The following is a 7931-nucleotide window of genomic DNA, read 5'->3' as shown; positions in this document are numbered from 1 at the left end:
CTAAGTGGACCAACAGACAGGCATACACTCGTTTGAGAAACTGAGTATTACATTACAACGCCTCTGGAACATTACATAACAGTAGAGGCAGCACTGCACAGTGGCCAGAGTTGCAGATTGATGTGGGGAGACCCAGGTTTGTATTCTCACTCTGCTGGCTGAGTGACCCCAGGGCAAATCTCCCCTTCTCTACCTAACCTACCCCACAGGGTTGTTGTGAGGATGAAATGGAGACACATGAACAGGTTCCCCAGCTTCCCTGGCAGGAACACTATGTTAAGAAATCTCTCACAATTATGCAGCCAAAGCAGGCAGGAGGGAAGGAGGTGAATACCTCCAGTGCTAGAGACTTGAAGAGGAAGAGTCAATCTTTGGGGACTCACCCGTGCACCAGAGGACCAAGGCAGCAGGAGGCAAGAAACCTGGACGAGCTGGGTTCCTCCATGCCTGGCAGAAGACGAGGTGCAGAGGTGAGAGGTGGGCAAGCAGAAGAGGCAGCCAGCTGCACAAGCTGCATGCAAAGAAACTCCCGCCACCCCAAGCTTCAGGGCTGCCTCGTTAAAGGAGTGCGGAGGCCAGACTCGCAAATGAGAAAAAGCAAGCTCAGGGTTCGTGGCTCGCATTTTGGGCTGTGGAAGAGGAACCGGCTCAATTCCTGGAGTTCTCTCGAGTTCCTGCGCTTTTGGTTTTGCTTTTTGCCAATCCGCCTCCCAAGACTGCTCCAGGTGCTCCGGCCTGAGGGCTGCTGGGGGCGGGGCTCGAGTGCCCATTACTTGTGGAGCTGAGGCTCAATGTCTCCAGCTGCTCCGCCACCTTCCCTTCCCTTGGTTTGCTTGGGGAGCCCAAGCAAGCCGGCTGCTTGGACTCCCCTTGGCTTGCTCAGGATCCGCGCGGCTGCAGAGACCCAAGCAAGCCGCTTTTGGTGTGATTTTCACAAAACTGCAGGTTAACTGAAAAGGATGAACCCTGTCTAAAGGGATATAGATGAAAAGAAATTACATCAGCATTTTGGCATGAAGAGTAGCATGGGATAATCTTCCTATGAACTGTGTTAAAATATAACACACACTTTTTATACAGTGATTTGGTCAACTAGTGAAGGGGCAGCAGTGTACATTCTGTAGCACACTTGGCATAGTTATCTTAAAGCTGTGCCTATTATTTTGAAACATCCAACCTTTTAAGATCCTTTATGAACTATGGCTTTGGTAGGAGAAGCTCCTATCTAGTTGCTTTTGACTTACGGTGACCCCATAGGTTTTCCTATGCGATGGAAGTAGAGAAGTAGTTTGCTATTGCTTGCCTCTGTGTAGGCAATCTTCCTTGGTGGTTTCTCATCCAAGTTCTAATCAGGGATGGCTCTGCTTAGATTTCAAGCTCTGATGAGACTGGGCCAACCTCTGATATCCTTATTGAAAGACCTCTCCATTGGGATTCCCCTTGTTGATCAGAACTTCCACTATTCACCCTATTATCTTTGGCAGTTCCCCACTCTTGAAGGTGTAGAGGACAATTGAAGGGTTGAAGGGATTTTCTCTTGATTATGTTTAAGGTTGAATAGGTATAACATATTTGTAAAAGCAACTATCCTTTATTAATTTTAAGCACTTCTATAGAAGGTTATTAAGCTCATGGATAAAATGTTTCTGTATAAGAGAAAAGTAGTTCTGTTTTAAAGAACTGTGTTTAAAGCTAATTTGAAAGAACTAACGAGAAAAGGTTTGGGAAAACAAAGTAATAATTATGCACACTTGCTAATTATCTGTGCTTTTAAGTTTTAAGGAGTATCAAGCTGCTAACAGGCAAATGATGTCACAGAGACCAATCATGTACACTTGCCAAAAGCTAATTAGAAATGCAGAATTTGTATTGTAATAAGGACCTTCTGTTGACTGAAATAAGGTGGTGCACTTTACAAATTAAAAGCTTTTAATTTAGACAAAAAGAAACCTTATAAAATTATTTAAAATATTCTGATAGGACAAAATGAGAACTAATAGATAGGTTCATTGGTCACAGAGACCAAGCATGCACACTTGCCAAAGGCTGGCCCCGGTTATCGCGGGGGGGGGGGAGGCATGGCTAATTGCCTCAGCACAGTTTGATCCATGATTACATGATCAGACTCACAGTGGCACACCACTGGTCCTTCCCTCGGCGCCTGTGGGTAAACGAGGGACCGGAGGGGAATGCCACACGCCGGCGTAATCACACCACGGGGGTCTGGAGGCAGCCCATGGCAAACGTTTACTAGTACCTTGGAGGTACTAGTTTTTTAACTCGCATTGTCAGTGGTAAGCCATGGGTGTGCTCCACTTCCCAGATGTTGGGATGTGATCACGCCCAGATAATCCGCCCACCATCCGTGCCTCTCCCGATGCAACTTTCTCGTGTGACCAGGGCCGCTAATTAGAAATGCATAATTTTTATTGTAAAAAGGGACCCTCTGTTGACTGAAATAAGGTAGTGCACTTTACAAATTAAAAGCTTTTAATTTAGACCAAAACAAACCTAATAACATTATTAAAAATATTCTGATAGGACAAAATGAAAACTAATAGATAGGTTCATTGTATCTACTGAAGCTTTATGACATAAGCCACTTTACAGCATTAGAAAAGTGTACATATAAAAGTTTAATTGTGAAAACAGTGTTATAATATTGTATTTTCCAGAAATTCAATGAATCAATCTATTCTTTAACAGAGATAGATCACAAAATGCCAGTAAAGGTGTTTTTGTAACATATAGGCCTGTATAAATATAAGAAAACCAATTTTGTAACAGAAATGACAGCGTTTCAAACTAAAAATGAACTCAGCCTGAGAGTTCATTCAAAGGTGAAAGGAGTCTAGGAGTATAGCCAAAAAACTAAACAAAAAATCAATCAAATATAATGAGTACTGCACCTGCATTGTGGGAGTTGAAATGCAGCCAAGTAACATCCTGTGTGTCAAATATGTGATTGATAACTGGCCAGACAAAGAAAACTGAACTATGCATGTCTAAGTGATGTCAGTTATGATGTAAAGTGAGAAGGAGCAAGGAGAGTGTATAAGTCTGCTTTCTGTATTCGTTCATTGAATGTCTATGAGCTGTTGGATGATCCTTTATTCGAATAAATTCTTTTGTTATCCTTTACTGCCTGAATGATTGTTTTAACTGTGTGATTTATCAGCTAGCCACACAAGTCAAAGAACCTTAGCACCCTTGGGGCATTGGCAAGAGAGGCATAATTAATTAATTACTTCATTATATCCGTATCTGTCTGATTTGCCTTTTTTATTTGATAAGTTGATATTCTTCCTTACTTTGTCATATCCTTTATGTATCTACCATCATATGCATTTAACTGGAGTTTTCCCCCCTTATTGATTACTGATTCACCAACTTTGTATATATGATGTATACATGTATGCATATATATACAGGTTGTATCCTGATGTTATTATTAATAAGCTTTAGAAGAAAATATCTTCAGATCAGATCTGCCTAATGATTTATTTGATCTCTATCTATAAAATATGCTCTAAGCAACTCGCAATGAGATTGATGTGTAAATGTACCCTTCTTAATTGTGGGACGCTGAGAGTAATTAACTGAGAGCATGTTGTTACGCTCTATTCATCTCCTCTTAAGCATGTATTTACACATCAGTGTCCAATTTTGATCTATTTATTTGCTTCACTATTTTCCCCCACTGCTGTGATCACACTGGCCGCTTGGCGTGATATGCTGCTGTCTCTAATACAACTGGTTTAAAGTGTAGTGGGACATATCAGCCACACAGCACAACCTGCTGCGGGTTACCCATGGAGACATCCTGTAGTAAAGCATCCACATTATTGTGGCACCTCACCCATGGAAAAAAACCTGCAACATTATTTCCAGAATCCATGTGTGTGTGTAGTGTGCATGTACACACATGCACAATAGGCAGGTTTTTTTAAAAAAAAATGCCTCCCTAGTGGCAGAACGGATCTGAAGGTTCCGACTGCCAAATCTATTCTGCACACGCTCCCCTGTGTTCAGACATCTGGCAATGTGCAATGAATGTGCAGGGAAACAAAAATACCACTTCGGAGATGGTGGCATTTCAACACAGCTCCAAGTTGTCCTCTGATGGGGTGAGTATGCCCGGGAAACACCTGACAGATGTGGCTGTGTGATCATGCCCATTTAATCCAGTCGTGAAATGTGCCTATATCAGGCCAAAGTGCCAGTCTGAATGCAACCACTGTCTTGTTATTTTGCCCTGACCTTGGCCTGGTGGAACATGCTCTCACTTGAAATCTGGGCCCTGCAGGACTTATTACAGTTCTGCAAAGCCTGTAAAATGAAGCCATTCCTCCAGGCCTTTGGTTGATGTGGTGGACGTCCAATCCATCTCGGCCTTCTCTGCTCACACTGCTTGCAGTGCTTACAGTGCCCATTTTGATTAGCCCATTGAGATTTTTGCCTCCACAAAAAATGCCCACCCTGGAGTAACGACCTTGCAGGTAAAGTTAAGATGTCCAACCAACTGATGGACCTCCAACAGAGTCACCTTACGTCTAGCCAGAAAATCATTCACCCTAACGAGTAAGTCATGGAACTTGGCCTCAGGCAAGCAGGATACCTGAGCTGTGGTGTCGAGCTCCACACCCAAAAAGGTCAACCTGGATGAGGGGCTCTCCGTCTTCTCATGGGCCAGTGGCACTCTCAGTTCAGCCACCAGCCTCCCAAAAGTATTAAGAAGCAGCCCACAATGGCCAGAACCAGCCAGAACCATAAAGAGGAAATCATCCAGATAATGAGCTACGTTAAGAAACCCAGACCGCTCATGAACTGCCCACTCCAAAAAGGAGCTAAAGCGCTCAAAGGCGGCACAAGAAAAAGAGCATCCCATTAGTAAGGCCCTGTCCATGTAAAAAAGGCCATCGAAACGAAACCCCAGCAACTCAAAACTGTCTGGATGTACTGGAAATAGGTAAAAGGCAGACTTAATGTCTCATTTAGCCTGTTCAGAACCAGGGCCGCAATGCTGTACAATCCATGCTGCCTTTTCAATGGTCATATAATGGACAGTCCACAGCTCATCCAGAAACCCATCGTTAACAGATCCCCCTCTAGGGAAGGAGAGATGGTGAATTAAGCAAAATTCACCAGGCGTCTTTTTAGGCACCACCCCCAGAGGCAAGACATGCATGTTGGGAACCGGAGGAGTAGGAATGTGGGGCAGAACCCTACTTTCAGCCCTTTCTTTATTCATTTTGTCCCTAACTACTTCTTCCATTCCTTAAACTGGACGGAGGTTGTTGGCCATAAAAGCACACCTATTAAATAGATTACAAAAGCCAAACTGAAAACCTTCCAACAGGTAATGTCCATCAACCCAACTGGGGTAATTAACCAGCCATGCCTCAAGGGCCTTCAGGTTTAAGGGGCTCAGACCCTTTACCAAATGATTGGTTGCCCCTCCCTCCTTCTTCTTTTGCCCACGCCATGGCCTGGCTCTAGGGCAATTGGAGAATTAGTGGGAGCCGCCACAGTCATGCTTGTACTGGCAAGCCTTCCTGTTACAGACCCCTTGGGAACCAAACTCCCAACATAACAGACGGACTTGTGAGGACTGGGCACAGACTGGGTGCATTGCACCAGATGACCACTGTGTGAGCACTCTCCAGAAATCCAACATAATCTGTATCCGCAACAGAGGTTGAACCTGATCCCAGGGAAGCATGGGATTGTGAGCAGCTCGCATGCAAAACTCCTTGTCATACTGCTGACAGGCAGGACCAATGGATCCCGTGTTGCCTTTATCTATACTGTCCATATACTGAATCAAAGACGCAGCCCTGTAGGGCTGAGCCCGGGCTATAACCCCTGCATAGATGAAAAACCCTGCTAGCCAATTGGCCCAGGACCTATCCACAGTTCTCCTTTTCAACTTTTCTTTCTCCCTCACCTCAAGATCCTCCTTATCCTTCGTCTCCAACTCTCAATGCAGGAGGGAAAAAATATTGACAAATTCCCTTCTGCAGATTTCCCATGGGTAGCTGGCAGCAAGTGATCGCCAAGTGGCAAGGCTGTGTCGCCAGATGGCAAGTCCTTGGCCAGGACCTGTGTGGCAGGGCCATCCCAAGGAGCCTGCACACCCCAACAGCCCCAAGGAGCAATGCGAACTGAAGGACCATAACCCAGGTAGCTTCTCCACATCTGTGAAGGAGGGAGTTGACCCAATGGCCAAGCCAACTGTTGAGGAGGTGGGGCTGCTGCCACAGAAGGGGCCTGTGATGAGGCCCAGGGCCTGGGTGTAGATGCCTGGCCCCATTGCAAGGCTTGGCCCTGGGGAGGTGTGCTGCATAACTCACCTGAGGGCTCTGAGGTCTTTGTCGAAGCTGTTGCCACCTCCGCCATAGCCATGTGCGCAGATCCACTGGCTCCAGCCGCTGCAATAGCTTTCGCAATGGCAGAACTGGCCTTGCCTCCCGGTCCAGAGGGCTTGGCCACCCAGCCTTCCAAAAGAGATAAGCGTGTTAATACAGACGCTTGTAAATGAGCATTGGAAGCAAACTGTGTCTACTTCCTGCTTCCCCTTGCTGTGCCAGCTGGTGCTGAGGGAGGAGTAACCCCAGCTGCCTGCTCCACTGCCATCAGCTGCTCTAAAATGGCCTGTTGCACCAAGTCTCCCTCATCTTCATCTGAAGACAGGGCAGGATGGGGGAGCTGAGCATTTTGAGGGGGCTCTAGGAGGAGGCTGCTTGCCCTTAGCCTTGCCTGTTCCCTTCTTGGGGGCCATGGCTAAAAAAAAAAAACACCAAAAAAAGGGGGAAGAATCAGACCCCAATGCATGATTGCTCACTACCCAAATGGAAAGAGAAAGTAGGCACAGCTGTACCAACTACCACACCCTGTGCTGCAGAACCAGAAAGGAGACTGAAAGTGCTCGAAAGCACCACACATGTAACCACTAGCCAGGCAACAAATGAAACCAGAGGTGGGGAAGTGATAGAAGCTGCTGTTGAGGTACAGACTCCTGGGGTTCGCAAACGCAGGAAGGACCCAAACGTGTTTCAGGTCTCCCGTCCAAATGCCAACTGAGCCAGCCCTGTGCTCAGCCTCCAAGATTTGGCTAGCTTAGTTCCTCCAGGCCCAGAAGATGCAGGAAAAAAGGGGGGGGGGGAGAGAGCAGACTCCAGGCCACTGGTCTTGTAAAGGGGCTTCCACTGGAGCAAATGTCCACAGGCAGCCAGGAAAAGCCCAAGAAACCACCTTCCACAGGTTAACCGGGAGGGCCCAGGTGCTCACCCCAGCCCAGGCTGCGGACACTACCCGTCCCCATCCAAAAGCCCTGGGGGAAGCCTGGAAGTCACCGTTCCATACATGAGGGCCGTGCACCCGACATGCTCCAAATGGCAAATGAGGAGGGTGATTACGGAGCCAGGGGTTACAGGCTGGCTCCACCCCCTCAACAGGCACGTGGCCAAGTCCACATGCCTGATCTTCCTCCTTCAAAGGAGGCATAGGCGGCCCCTGGCCATATGGCTGTGCCATCAGCTGGTGGGGCTGAAATTTTGATTAGATGGAAAAGTGGCTTTATATGTTATTTTCATCTCAGTTCGTTAAGATCTTCGCCACCCACGGCCTGCCAGACACCATCGTCTTGGACAACAGGACGGCGTTTACGTCAGAGGAATTCCAGCATTTCCTTAGCAACAACCTGATCAAACACATCAGGTCGGCACCATTCCACCCCGTGACCAACGGTCAAACGGAACGAATGGTCCAGACGGCAAAAGAAGCATTAAGCCGCCTGACGGAGGGAGACTGGGAGTGTCGCATTGCCCGTTTCCTCTTGACGCAATGAACAACCCCAAATCCTGTCAGCGGGTGCTGCCCGGCGGAACTCCTAATGGGCCAGGTGTGGAGGGACTTCAGCTGGGTATAAT

At 47.0% G+C, this 7931-nt stretch overlaps 1 long non-coding RNA gene across 1 annotated transcript in view; it reads right to left on the bottom strand.

Moving 5' to 3' along the window:
• The window catches only part of LOC107116427, a 12837-nt gene extending 6393 nt beyond the window's left edge, over positions 1-6444 (bottom strand). The window contains exon 1 of the long non-coding RNA XR_001482706.1: positions 6354-6444. This is a non-coding gene — a long non-coding RNA (uncharacterized LOC107116427). The remainder of the gene's footprint in view (positions 1-6353) is intronic.
• Between the last annotated feature and the right edge of the window lie 1487 nt (positions 6445-7931).

Source organism: Gekko japonicus, unplaced genomic scaffold, assembly GCF_001447785.1.
Source record: "Gekko japonicus isolate JY-2015 unplaced genomic scaffold, Gekko_japonicus_V1.1 scaffold6440, whole genome shotgun sequence".
Taxonomy (NCBI): Eukaryota; Metazoa; Chordata; class Lepidosauria; order Squamata; family Gekkonidae; genus Gekko; species Gekko japonicus.
This window is presented reverse-complemented; position numbering and strand designations above follow the sequence as displayed.